The following is a 13,034-nucleotide window of genomic DNA, read 5'->3' as shown; positions in this document are numbered from 1 at the left end:
GTCATGTAGTACCCATATTTCAGTTCTCCTTATAGATACTTAACACCCAACATTTGACCTTTCCCTGAGTAGTCCTCGTTCTCCATGCTATTTAAAATCACAGAATGTCAGTGCTAGAAGTTGCCTACTACTTTTTATACAGCAAGTATATTTGTTGACAACCGAGCCTGTCATTTTTAAGCTGAGTATCTATCTCCAGCACAGGGAAGACCTGCACATAATAGGTACTTAGTGTTTGTTGAATTAAAATTTAGGAAAGAAATTTGTCTTCAAATATCTCTGGGGCTGTCATGTGGAAAAAGCATCAGGCTTGTTCTACTTGTCCCTATAGGACGGAACTCGGAACAATGAGTAGGAATTAGAAATTTCAGCAAGTCAAAGAAAAAAGAAAAAAACAACTTCCTGTCTATTGGAGCTGGAACTGGGTGGCTCAATGAGGTAATATGTTCCTTTTTACTGAGGTATTCAGACTGGAGCTAAATGACCTTTTGTAAAGGATAGTTTCTCTGCCCCTAGTTTTTCCTCTTTTTAATCTATTCTCCTCAGAGTGGATATTTCCAAAGTTCAGATCTGGTCCTGTTACATCACTACTGCTTAAGAAATTTTAATGGATCCCTATTGCCACTAGGATAAATTATAAACTCTTTTGATCAATATTTAAACTACTTAACAATTTAACTCCAATTTGATTGGATTTCACCTAATTCCCCTTTGTTCCTATTATATTCTAATTAGAGAGGAAGGGAAAGGAGATAACAAGCATTTATTAAACACCTACTGCATGCAAAGTACTGCAAATATCTCTTCTTGATGATCCCCATATACAAAATTCTACTTCTGCTTTGTACCCCATAACTGAAATACTCTTGGTCTACCTCCTCTACCTGTCACCTCTTCCCTAACACCTTTTTTGATCATATAGGTTGTTGAAACATTCTGTCCAATAGACCCTCCTCTCTGCCCCCCCCAAAAAATGATTTCTCCTCAAATTATTTTGAATTTGCTTCAATATATTTTAATTTACCTGGGTACAAGTTGTCATTCTCTCCTCCAGCCCTTTTTTTAAGTAGAATGTAAACTCCCAGAGAATAAAGATTGTTTTATTTGTGCCTTTTTCTCCCTAGCCTATAACCCATAGGAGCTACTTAGTAAATTCTTGCTGAATTAAATCAGTGGTGGACAATTCTTTCTTAGGCATAAGTTGGAATTCTATTGGAGGAGATGTGGGAAAACTGGGACACTAATACATTGTTGGTGGAGTTGTGAAAGAATCCAGCCATTCTGGAGAACAATCTGGAATTATGCCCAAAAAGTTATCAAACTGTGCATACCCTTTGATCCAGCAGTGCTACTACTGGGCTTATATCCCAAGGAAATTCTAAAGAGGGGAAAGGGACCTGTATGTGCCAAAATGTTTGTGGCAGCCCTTTTCATAGTGGCTAGAAGCTGGAAGATGAATGGATGTCCATCAATTGGAGAATGGTTGGGTAACTTATGGTATATGAATGTTATGGAATATTATTGTTCTGTAAGAAATGACCAACAGGATGAATACAGAGAGGCTTGGAGAGACTTACATCAACTGATGCTGAGTGAAATGAGTAGAACCAGAAGATCACTATACACTTCAACAACAATACTGTATAATGATGGAAGTGGATATCTTCAACATAAAGAAAATCCAACTCGGAGGCAGCTAGGTGGCACAGTGGACAGAGCGTCAGCCTTGAATTCAGGAGGACCCGAGTTCAAATTTGATCTCAGACACAACACTTCCTAGCTGTGTGACCCTGGGCAAGTCACTTAACCCCAGGCTCAGAAAAGAAAAAAAAAAGAAGATCCAACTCACTTCCAGTTGATCAATGATGGACAGAAACAACTATACCCAGAGAAGGAATACTGGAAATTGAATGTAAAATATTAGCACTACTGTCTGTCTATCCAGGTTATTTATACCTTCGGAATCCAATACTTAACGTGCAACAAGAAAATTAGATTTACACACATATATTGTATCTAGGTTATACTGTAACACATGTAAAATGTATGAGATTACCTGTCATCTAGGGGAAGGAGTAGAGGGAGGGAGGGGAAAATATGGAAAAATGTTATAAAAAAATTACTCATGCATATATACTGTCAAAAAATGTATAATTATAAAATTAATAAAATAAAATAAAAAATAAGTTGGAATTCTAAGGACTCTTCCAGCTCTGAGACTGAGTCATGTTCAGTCATTTCGGTCATATCTGACTTTCCATGATCCCACTTGGGGTTTTTCTCGCATATTGGCATGGTTTGCCATTTCCTTCTCCAACTCATTTTACAGATGAGGAAACTGAGGCAAACAGGGTAAAGTGACTTGCCCAAGGTCACACAACTATTAAGGATCTAAGGCCTGATTTGAATTGAGAAAGATGAGTCCTCTTGCCTCCAGGCCTAGCACTCTGTGCTGTGTGATCCCACCTAGCAGGCCCAAGCTATCTCATACTTTACTTGATCTTCCTTGAATCCATGAGAAATCCATGAGGGGGAAGAGGGGAAATCACTTGCCCACTCACAAAGCAGATGTGCGACACAGACCTGGGTCCGGTTTTTTAGCTTTCAAGTCTAGGGTTCCCTCTACTTCTTGTTCAGTCATTTCAGCCATGTCTGACTCCAGGATCCCTCCACCGCAGTCCACTAGTTCCCAAGAGAAAGAGTGCTAGATTTAGAGTCAGGACTTGGTTTTGGCCATTTCCTAGCTATATAACCTTGAACATTATTCACTTTCTCTCTCTGGGCCTCAGTTTCCTTATCTGTAAAATGGCTGTTAGACTACATCATGGTTCTTAGAATTTGCTTTTTTGACATTTTGCTACTTCAATATATAGGTTTCCTTGGTGATGCTATGTATCTGGCACACTAAAAAAAAAATATTTTGAGAAGAGATCTCCTTCACCTATCTGTCTAATGGAGTCTATGACATAAAAAAATCCTAAACTAGACTCTTCTCTGACTGTATGGTTTTTAAGACATAATAATAATAATAATAAGACATAACATTCATAATATTCCAAGTGATTCATGGTGGGGCAGGGTTTGGAACCCAAGAAAAAAGTTCTTTAGATATTTGAATGTGTATTAGGCAGAGTGATGTCTAGGAAAAGATTTTAGAGAGAATGCCCTTAACAATAAATATCTCCTGGGTCTGGAAAAGACATTCTTTCACAAGACGTTTCTTCAAAAACTAAAGTTTTTAAACTGCACAACACTATGCAGGGGATGATACAAAGTTTATTAGCTAAGAGAAGATTCTCTATCTTTTGAAGTTTATAGGCTAGTAAGGGGAAAATAGAACAAAAAATGACAAATCTTTAAAATATAATAGCACATATTACCACATTGGAGATAGATAAAATGAAAGAGAAAAGAAAGTGAGTATGATAGATAAAATGAAAGAGAAAAGAAAGTGAGTATGCATTTGACATTTGATGGAGGTGTGAAATTATGTTCCTTTCAATCTGTAAAATTAACACTCTAATATTGTGTACTCTTTGATATGTAAAGAAGGGAGATTAAAATCTCTGGTCTTCTTGGGTAGCATATCTCCTGGACAAATTAAGTGGCTTCATCCCACTGGGCCATTTCTAAGGCAAGCTGGATCTCTATTCAAATTCAGGCTGAAAAAGTCTTCAAAGCAATTTCATTTGGGAGATCCTGGTTTGATCAGCTCAGGTTGCCCCAGCCCACCTCCTCCCCTCTTGCCAAGATCTGCTCATTTAATAGGTTTCTGTTTACTCATTTCTTTGCAGAATGTTCAAAGCAGGACTATGCCTTGTCCCTTGGTATAGCTGCCAGGACCCTGCCTGCTGAGAAGACATTTTCTTCTCAGTGCCAGCCTCCATTTCTCTAATAGGACTTTACTACTCTGAAATCAGTCTTTTAGCAACTTCCATTTTTTACCAACTTCCATTTTTACCACCTAAAACTCTTCGGGTTCGTGAATTCTTTCACGAAGAATCTGTACCTCCAACCAAAAGGGGATTTCCATAACTCTCTGACTGCCACAAGAACCCCATCACATTTATTAAGAGCTTAATATAGGCAGCTAAGTGGAGCTGTGAAGAGATTGTCAGACCTGGAAGCAGGACGACATATCTTTGTGAATTTAAATCTGGCCTTAGATACTCAATAAATGTGAGATTTGGTCACTATTGATCAGAGAAATGCAAATTAAGACAACTCTGAGGTATCATTACACACCTGTCAGATTGGCTAAGATGACAGGAACAAATAACGATGAATGTTGGAGGGGCTGTGGGAAAACGGGGACACTAATACATTGTTGGTGGAGTTGTGAAAGAATCCAACCATTCTGGAGAGCAATCTGGAATTATGCCCCAAAAGTTATCAAAATGTGCATACCCTTTGACCCAGCCATACTACTACTGGGCTTATATCCCAAGGAACTACTAAAGAAGGGAAAGGGACCTGTATGTGCCAAAATGTTTGTGGCAGCTCTTTTCATAGTGGCTAGAAGCTGGAAAATGAATGGATGTCCATCAATTGGAGAATGGTTGGGTAAATTATGGTATATGAATGTATTGGAATATTATTGTTCTATAAGAAATGACCAACAGGAGAAATACAGAGAGGCTTGGAGAGACTTACATCAACTGATGGTGAGTGAAACGAGCAGAACCAGAAGATCATTATACACTTCAACAATGATACTGTACGAGAATGTATGCTGATGGAAGTGGATTTCCTCAACATAGAGAAGAGCTAATCCAATTCCAATTGATTAATGATGGACAGAATCAGCTACATCCAGAAAAGGAACACTGGGAAATGAGTGTAAACTGTTATTTTTACCTTCTGAATCCAAATCTTCCTGTGCAACAAAAAATTCGGTTCTACACACATATATTGTATCTAGAATTATACTGTAATATATTTAACCTATATAAGACTGCTTGCCATCTGGGGGAGGGGGTTGGGGGAGGAAGGGGAAAAATCTGAATAGAAGTAAGTGCAAGGGATAATGTTGTAAAAAATTACCCATGCATATGTACTGTCAAAAAATGTTATAATTATAAAATAAAATAAAAATTTAAAAAAAAATGTGAGATTTGGGGCAAATCACTTAACTTTCTTTGCCTCAGTTTCTTTTTCTCTAGAATGAGCTGGAGAATAAATGTTAAGCCATTCCAGTAACCTTTGCCAAGAAGGAGTCAGACATGACTTAAAAATAACTGGACATGTACTATATTAAACATTATACTTATAAAAATGAGTTAAAAAAAAAAAAGGTAGTTTCCTTTGAGGGAGAGGTATAAACTGTTACATGAGTTCATCTATATTCCCACCTTCTACTTCTACCCTACCTCTGTCTAACCTTTACCTTGGTGAGTTTCTTGGGGTGAATTGCTCTGTCTGTTCCATCACCTCACACCAAAGCATTTCAATGGATTTGTGACAGGCATTGATGATGTCAGTCCCTCCAGTAGTAAGGATCATGCCTGCTACCGATCATGCCTGCCCATCATCCTACTCGGGACTCTGTCTATAACTCTATTGACATTGAGAGGATACCAATAGGACATGTGGATTGTCCATAAGATTTTAGCTCTTGACACAAGACTAGTCCAAAAAACTTTTTATGATACAATTCTTTTTTTTTTTTTAATTTTATAATTATATATTTTTTGACAGTATATATGCATGAGTAATTTTTTTTATAACATTATCCCTTGTATTCATTTTTCCAGATTTTCCCCTCCCTCCCTCCCTCTACTCCCTCCCCTAGATGACAGGCAATCTCATACATTTTACATGTGTTACAGTATAACCTAGATATAATATATGTGTGTAAATCCAATTTTCTTGTTGCACATTAAGTATTGGATTCCAAAGGTATAAGTAACCTGGATAGACAGACAGTAGTGCTAATATTTTACATTCAATTCCCAGTGTTCCTTCTCTGGGTGTAGTTGTTTCTGTCCATCATTGTATGATACTGTTCTTTGATACATATTAACATTTCCATAACACTTTAAGATTTTCAAAATATTTTACATGCTATCTGATTTATTCAACAACTATGATGGGGCAATTTTTCCCCCCATTCTACAGAAGAAATTAAGGCTCACAGAGATTGTGACTAAGATCACATAGCTAGTGAGGGTCTTCTTGCCTCCAAGTTTAATGTTCAATCCATCTCATTCTACCATCATATTCACTGGAAGGTCAAATCCTGAAGCTGAAACTTAAATACTTTGGCTATATAATGAGAAGCTGGGATTCACTGGAAAAGACTCTAATTTTGGGATAGATTGAAGGTAAAAGCAAAAGGGGACAGCAGAGGATGAGATGGATAAATAGTATAATGGAAACAACCAACATGGACTTGGACAAACTTTGAGAGATAGTGAAGGATAGAAGGACCTGATGTACTGTGGTTCACGGGTCCCCAAAAGTTGGATACAACAAATAACTAAACGACAAATGTAACCTTTTCCTTACTTCCTTACTCGTGTAGAAAGGTAGGGTATGCCTTTTTTTTGTTTGTTTTTAATTTTTTACCTTCCAGAAACCCTCAAGCAGGAGAAACAGGTAGAGATGTATATATCAGATGTGCCCAGAATTAGTAGACAAGTCTCTTTTTAACCCTTTATGTACAATGCAGAATGGAGGGATGTCACAAGGGAGGATCTCCCTGCCAGCCCAGATGCATCACAATTACAGAGGAGTGTACCTGTAAAGGCTGAGCACCAGGGCAATTCCCACAGCAGAAACTCCCCAAAATGGGACTCACTTCCCCTCAATCCTCACAAAAAATTTGTTTCCCAATAAAATCAAGAGCCATAGAGCAGAATATATGGGAAAGGGAGAGGGGAGGAGGAATCCTTGGTTTTTATTGATGACCTGGAGAGATCCTAAGTATTCTTGTAATCTAGGTCAATCATAGATTTTTTTTTTTTTTTTTTTTTTTTTAGCAACAGAGAAGAGCTCTCTTCCTTCCCCGTTTCTTTCCTCCATTTACAAAATGGCCCTATTCTGAAAGTCCAGATTCATATTGTCTTATTTGTCAATTACTATAGCTAAATTTAAGTTCCAGTTCTTCTAAGTCATTGTGTGATCTTGAGTAAATCAAATCATTTATCACAGTCCACCTCTTTCAAATAGAAATGAGGAAAAGGGAGATCTACTATAGATGATCTCTAAAGTCCCTTCAGTTCTTAACAGCCTCAATTAAATCCTTGTTTTATGATTGATATGCAATAGTATCCAATCACTCTGAACATCAAATCTTACTGTATGTATGAAACCTTGAGAAGCAAAATACTGAGCTAAATGCAAATGGAGTGCGCTGGGAAAGTTCCTCTCTGGGTCTCAATTTTCCCATCTGTATAATTGGTCTGCCACTAAGGTTTTTCTCAGTGGAATGTGTTTCATAAGGTTTCAAAGGAACTGTTTTCATGCTTCATTTAAAAAAATACATATTTTTTCCAATTTTTATCTTTTCTATCAAATACTTATCAAACAAACTATTGGAGTTCATGGGCTCTTGGGGCCATTGGAGTTTCTCACCTTCACCACCACCACCACCAGAAGTAACTTTGTAGCATAGAAATAAGTGATTAGGATAAGAGATGTGTTAGGAGGCAATGCCTAGAATTTTTAAACCTGCCAAGTCCCTCCTCCCTTCCCTTCACAACTCTATGATCCCTAACCTACTGCAGGATACTCGGGGATGGCCCTTAGTTAGTGTCATAGAAGCTGCAGCTGAGGACCAGATCAATCAGAAGGTGGTGTCCTGGTTGTGTAAACCCCAAGAATGCAGCCTCTGCCCTTCCTCTACCTTTTTTTTTTTCCCTCACAAAGTTTCTACTTCCTCCTCAGCTGTTACCACTAATAAGCCAGAATAAGGAGAACAGAAAATTTCTTCAACCTAACAGAGGAAAAATCATGTCCTGTGCAAGAGCACCTACTGTGAATAAGGGTCAATGTAGGTCAAAGAAGAACAAGGCAGGATCTAGTCACTGTCCTCAGAGGCTTACAGTCTATTACAAAGGAAAAACCACACCCAAATCTAATACTTAGTGCAATGTCGTGGGAGAGACGTGGGGATACAATAGGACATGAAAAAAGGGAGCAACTCTGACTAAATCAGGGCAGGGCCACTGAGAAACCATGTCAACCCTATTTTTTAAAAAAATTAGTATTTTATTTTTCTCCAATTATAAGTAAAAATATTTCTAACATTCATGTTTAAAATGTTGAGTTCCACATTTTTCCCCTTCCTCCCTCTCCATCCTCCTCATTGAGAAGGCAAGCAATTCAAAATAGGTTATACATGTGTAGTCATACAAAACATATTTCCTTATGACTCATGTTGTGAAATAAAACAAACAACAAAAAAATCAAGAAAAATAAAGCCTGCTTCAGTCTATCTTCAGACACCATCAATTCTTTGTTTAAACATAACATGTTTTCATCCTAAGTCCTTCAGAGTTGTGTTATATTGCTGAGGATAGTTGTCATTCACAGCTAATCATCTTATACTATTGCTGTTATTTTTAACACAATGCGTCTCATTTTGCATCAACTCATATAAGTTCAGATTTTCTGAAAGGACCCTGCTTATCATTTCTTATAGAATAATATTCCATCCACAATTACATAGCATAATTTATTCAGCCATTCTCCAATTGATGAGCATCCTCCCAATTTTCAACTATCTGCCACCAGAAAAAAGCTGCTATAAATATTTCTATTAATATAGGTCATTTTCCTTTTTTAAAAATCTCTTTATCGATACAGATCTATTGGTGACACAGCTGAGTCAAAGGGTATGCAAGGATTTCACACCCTATTGAATCTAGTTGCTCTAAAATTTGGTTAGACAAGTTCACAACTTTACCAACACTATATTAGTATCTCATTTTCCCCACATTTGTCATTCTCCTTTTCTGTTCTATTAGCCAATCTAATAGGTATGGGATAGTACCTCAGAATTATTTCAATTTTCATTCTTCCAATCAGCAATTTAGAACACCTTTCTCATATGGCTATAGATTTGATTACTTCATCTGAAAGCTGTTCATATATCTTGATCATTTATCAATTGGGGAATGACTCCTAGTATTATAAAATTGATATTGTTCTCTATATATTTGAGAAATGAAGCTTTTATTAGAGAAACTTGCTTCAAAAATTTTTAAGTTACTTTTGCTGTTTTTTCCTTTATTCTATTTCCCTCCTATTTATTCTATTCTCTCTCTCTTTCCACCCTGTCCCCCTCAAAAGTGTTTTACTTCTGACTGCTACCTCTCTCCCCTCTATCATGCCCCCCCTCCAGCCTCTTCCATTCCAACCCAAATAAGTATGTATGTTATTCCCTCTTTGTGCCATTTTTAATAAGAGAGAGTTCATTCACTCTTCCCTTCTCCTGTAAAAGCTTTTTCTTGCCAATTTTATAAGATAATTTATCCCTTTCTTCTCCTCCCTTTCCTTTTCTCCCAGTGCATTCCTCTTTCTCACTTCTTAATTTTTTTTTAGATATCCCTTTATATTCAACCCACACCTGTGCCCTCTGTCTATATATACTCCTAACTGCCCTAATAATAAGAAAGTTTTTGAGTTACAAGTATCATTTTTCCACATAGGAATGTAAATTATTTAATCTTATTAAGACCCTTATGATTTCCCTTTCCTGTTCATTTTTTTCTGCTTCTCTTGAGTCTTATTTGAAAGTCAGATTTTCTATTCAACTCTGGTCTTTTCACCAATAATACTGAAAGTCCTCTATTTCATTGAATATCTATTTTCTCCCTTGTAAAGTCCTTTTGTGAGTCGAGTCCAGTGCAAACAGGAGGTTTGAGTGGTCCAGAAGTAATTTCTATGGCTAGGGTCTGCCCCATGGGTGAGATCCTGGGCATATCGAGATAGCTTCGTAATGGGAGACAGCTCTCTCCATGATTAGTTCTGTGTGTGATCTCACAGATCCTTTTTAAGCCCACTGCAGTAGGAGGTCACTCTCTTTATCTTGGGGTAGCTGAGCCAAGTGGATGGATAGCCAAGAGAGGTAAGGAGCTTGATAGTGAATATATGGGTCTCTTGCAGACCAGGTATTCATTTGCGATTTAACAAGTCAGGGCATTATGTGAATAAGTATAATAAAGGCTTTAACTTTGCATGTGGCTGTTCTTGAGCGTGCTATTGGTTATTAAACTACAATTCAAGAAATCATAGCCAGAGACCTCTGAAGGCCTCAGAGGAGGCGAGCTGGGTAAAGTTAGTTGACACTGCAAAGATCAGTGGCCAGAGGATTCTCTGACACCCTGGGAATTAGGAGAGACTGGCAATGTGAAATATTGGGTAACACTAGAGCATTCAAAAATGAAGTGACTGCCCAGAGTTAAGTAATAAACAATATTTTGTTAGGTTCTTACTAAGTGCTAAGTCAGTACTTAACAATTCTCTAGTTCATATCTTTAAAAGGAGTTCCGAAAAGGACTTTACACAACCTTTAAAAGGAGCAAGTTCATTGGTTGAAGGAGTTCCCATAAACCCATACTCTGGGAGGATAAAAGAGGAGGGCAGTGGGGCAAGGAGGCAGTTCTGAATTGAGTCAAAGAGAAGACTTCACATCGATTCGCAAGTCCAGCAATCCCACACTTTTGGAGGGGAAGGCTCCAGAAGCCTCCCAAGAAATCTGCTCACAGAGGAAAAGATTATACAGAAAAGAAACGTCCTCCCAGAGAAGGATTATAATTGAGAGACAATCAGAACATTACAATTTGGGGCCCAAACGTGGGGCAAGGACTTATTCTGAGCCCTTCAGAGGAGCTAGCCTGGACCTTTACAATATTTTACAGACCTGAAGGATTATTCTCAGTTTTGCTGAGTCTTGTGATGATTCTTTTGTTTTTGTTTTTGCTGAGGTAATTGGGATTAAGTGATTTACCCAAGGTCACTTAGCTAGGAAGTGTTAAGTGTCTGAGACCAGATTTGAACTCAGGTCCTCCTGATAGGGCTGGTGCTCTATCCATTGCGCCACCTAGCTGGCCCATTATGATTGTGGGGATTGTAATCTTAGTTCTTTTGCTTCCCAGAATATCATATTCCAAGCCCTCAAATTCTTTAACATAGAAGATACACATCTTGCATTATTCTGATTGTGACTCCAAGATATTTGAATTGTTTCTGACTGCTTGCAATATTCTCTTCTTGACCTGGGAACTCTGGAATATAGTTATAACACTCATGGGAGTTTTCTTTTAGATGAAACCTCTTTCAGGTAGAGATCAGTGGATTATTTCAATTTCTCTTTTACCCTTTGGTTCTAGAATATCAGGGCAGTTTTTCTTCATAATTTCTTTAATGTCTAGGCTCTTTTGTTGATCATGGCTTTCAGGTAGTACAATAATTTTCCAAAGATCTCTCCTGAATCTATTTTCTAGGGTAGTTGTTTTTCTAATGAGATATTTCACATTAATAATTTTTTTTGTTCTTTTGATTTTGTTTTAGTGTTTTTTCATTTCTCATAAAGTCATTAACTTCCATTTGCTCTATTCTAATTTTTAAGGAATTATTTTCTTTAGTAAGTACCTCCTTTTCCATTTGAACAATTCTATTTTTTTAAGGAGTCGCTTTCTTCAGTGAATTTTGTATTTCTTTTTTCATTTGGCCAATTATGCTTTTCAAGGCATTCTTTTCCTCATTGGCTTTCTGGACCTCTTTTACCTTTTAGCTTAGTTATTTTCTTTAATATTTTTCGTGCCTTTTTTTTTTTTTTTACCAAGTTGTTCACTTTTTTTTTTCCCATGATTTTTTTTGGATCACTCTCATTGCTCTTCCCAGTTTCTCTTCTGCCTCTCTTACTTGATTTCCAAAATCCTTTTTTGAACTACTCCATGGTCTGACACTAATTCATATTTTACTTGGAGACTTTGGATGTTGTAGCTTTGGCTATTTATCTTCTGAGTGTGTTTTGATCTTCCTTGTCACCATAATAATTTTCTATGGTCATAACTTTTTTCTGTGGTTTGCTCCTTTTTCCATTCTATTTTTTGACTTTTAACTCTTTGTTAAAGTGAAACTCTGCTTCTAGAATAGAAGTCCTAAGCTTCAGGGGTTTTGTGCAACTGGTTTTCAGATATACTTCTAGAGATCTGTAAGTTTTCAATTCTTCCAAGGTGGTATGATCTAAGGAAAGAGTTTACTAATTCTGGCTTGTGGTCTTGTCTGTGGGTGACCACAAACATTCTTTTCTGCTCTGGAACCATGACAAGAGTCCCTGCTCCACTGGAGCGGCAAGCTCTGAAGTGCTAGTGCTTCTTGCCCCGGGACTGCCACCCAGCTTGGTGACAGATCTGAGAATGGGCAAAGCAACAGAGTGCTGTCCCCAGTGCCAGCAAAGAGACCCCTGTCATCTTGTGTTTGGTTGTTCAACTTCCTTACCATCTGTGGACTAGAGCTCCAGAAGCAGCTGCTGCTGATTCAAGCCAAAGCCAACTCCTGTTTGCTGGGTCTGGGTCTGTACCAGGTTGACCTATGAGGGACTGTGATCCACTCTCACTCTAGTGTGATAGACCTTCCCTGTGACCTAAGTTGTCTTTGAGTAGAAAATTATTTTGTTCTGACCTTTTGTGGGTCCTTCAGCTTCCAGATTTTTTTTAACGGCCTTATTTAACTGTATTCTGAGGGGATTTGAGGAAAGCTCAGGCAATGCACTGCTTGTTGTAGGCTATCTTGACTCTACCAGCTCTATTAAAATGGGTCTCATTTCTCCAGCAATGAGCATGAAATTACTGATCTTTGCATTCAAGGACCAAGTCCTCTACTAAGTGAACTCTAGTTGCTTCCTGTTATCTCAAGAATCAAATTCAAATTCCTGTTACCTCAAGAATCAAAATCAAATTTCTCTATCTTGTTTTTAAAGTTCTTCACTGATAACTTTCCAGCTTTGTTATACATTATTTCCCTTCACATTTATGATGATCTAGCCAAAATGGCTAATGGTCTCTCATACATGCAGAAGCATC

The 13,034-nt window shown here is 37.6% G+C and overlaps 1 protein-coding gene across 2 annotated transcripts in view; it reads right to left on the bottom strand.

Annotated features, from left to right (window-relative positions):
• The window catches only part of ITCH (itchy E3 ubiquitin protein ligase), a 157,313-nt gene extending 150,688 nt beyond the window's left edge, over nucleotides 1-6,625 (bottom strand). Inside the window, exons 1-2 of one of the 2 annotated variants that reach the window (XM_074292444.1) lie at nucleotides 6,568-6,601; nucleotides 2,584-2,682 (exon numbers count right to left, since the gene is read on the bottom strand). The gene's annotated coding sequence lies outside the window, so the exon portion shown is untranslated. Of the gene's footprint in view, nucleotides 1-2,583; nucleotides 2,683-6,567 lie in introns of both variants that reach the window. The other variant, XM_074292443.1, reaches the window with a different exon arrangement.
• Between the last annotated feature and the right edge of the window lie 6,409 nt (nucleotides 6,626-13,034).

The sequence above is a fragment of the Sminthopsis crassicaudata genome, chromosome 2, assembly GCF_048593235.1.
Source record: "Sminthopsis crassicaudata isolate SCR6 chromosome 2, ASM4859323v1, whole genome shotgun sequence".
Classification (NCBI taxonomy): domain Eukaryota; kingdom Metazoa; phylum Chordata; class Mammalia; order Dasyuromorphia; family Dasyuridae; genus Sminthopsis; species Sminthopsis crassicaudata.
This window is presented reverse-complemented; position numbering and strand designations above follow the sequence as displayed.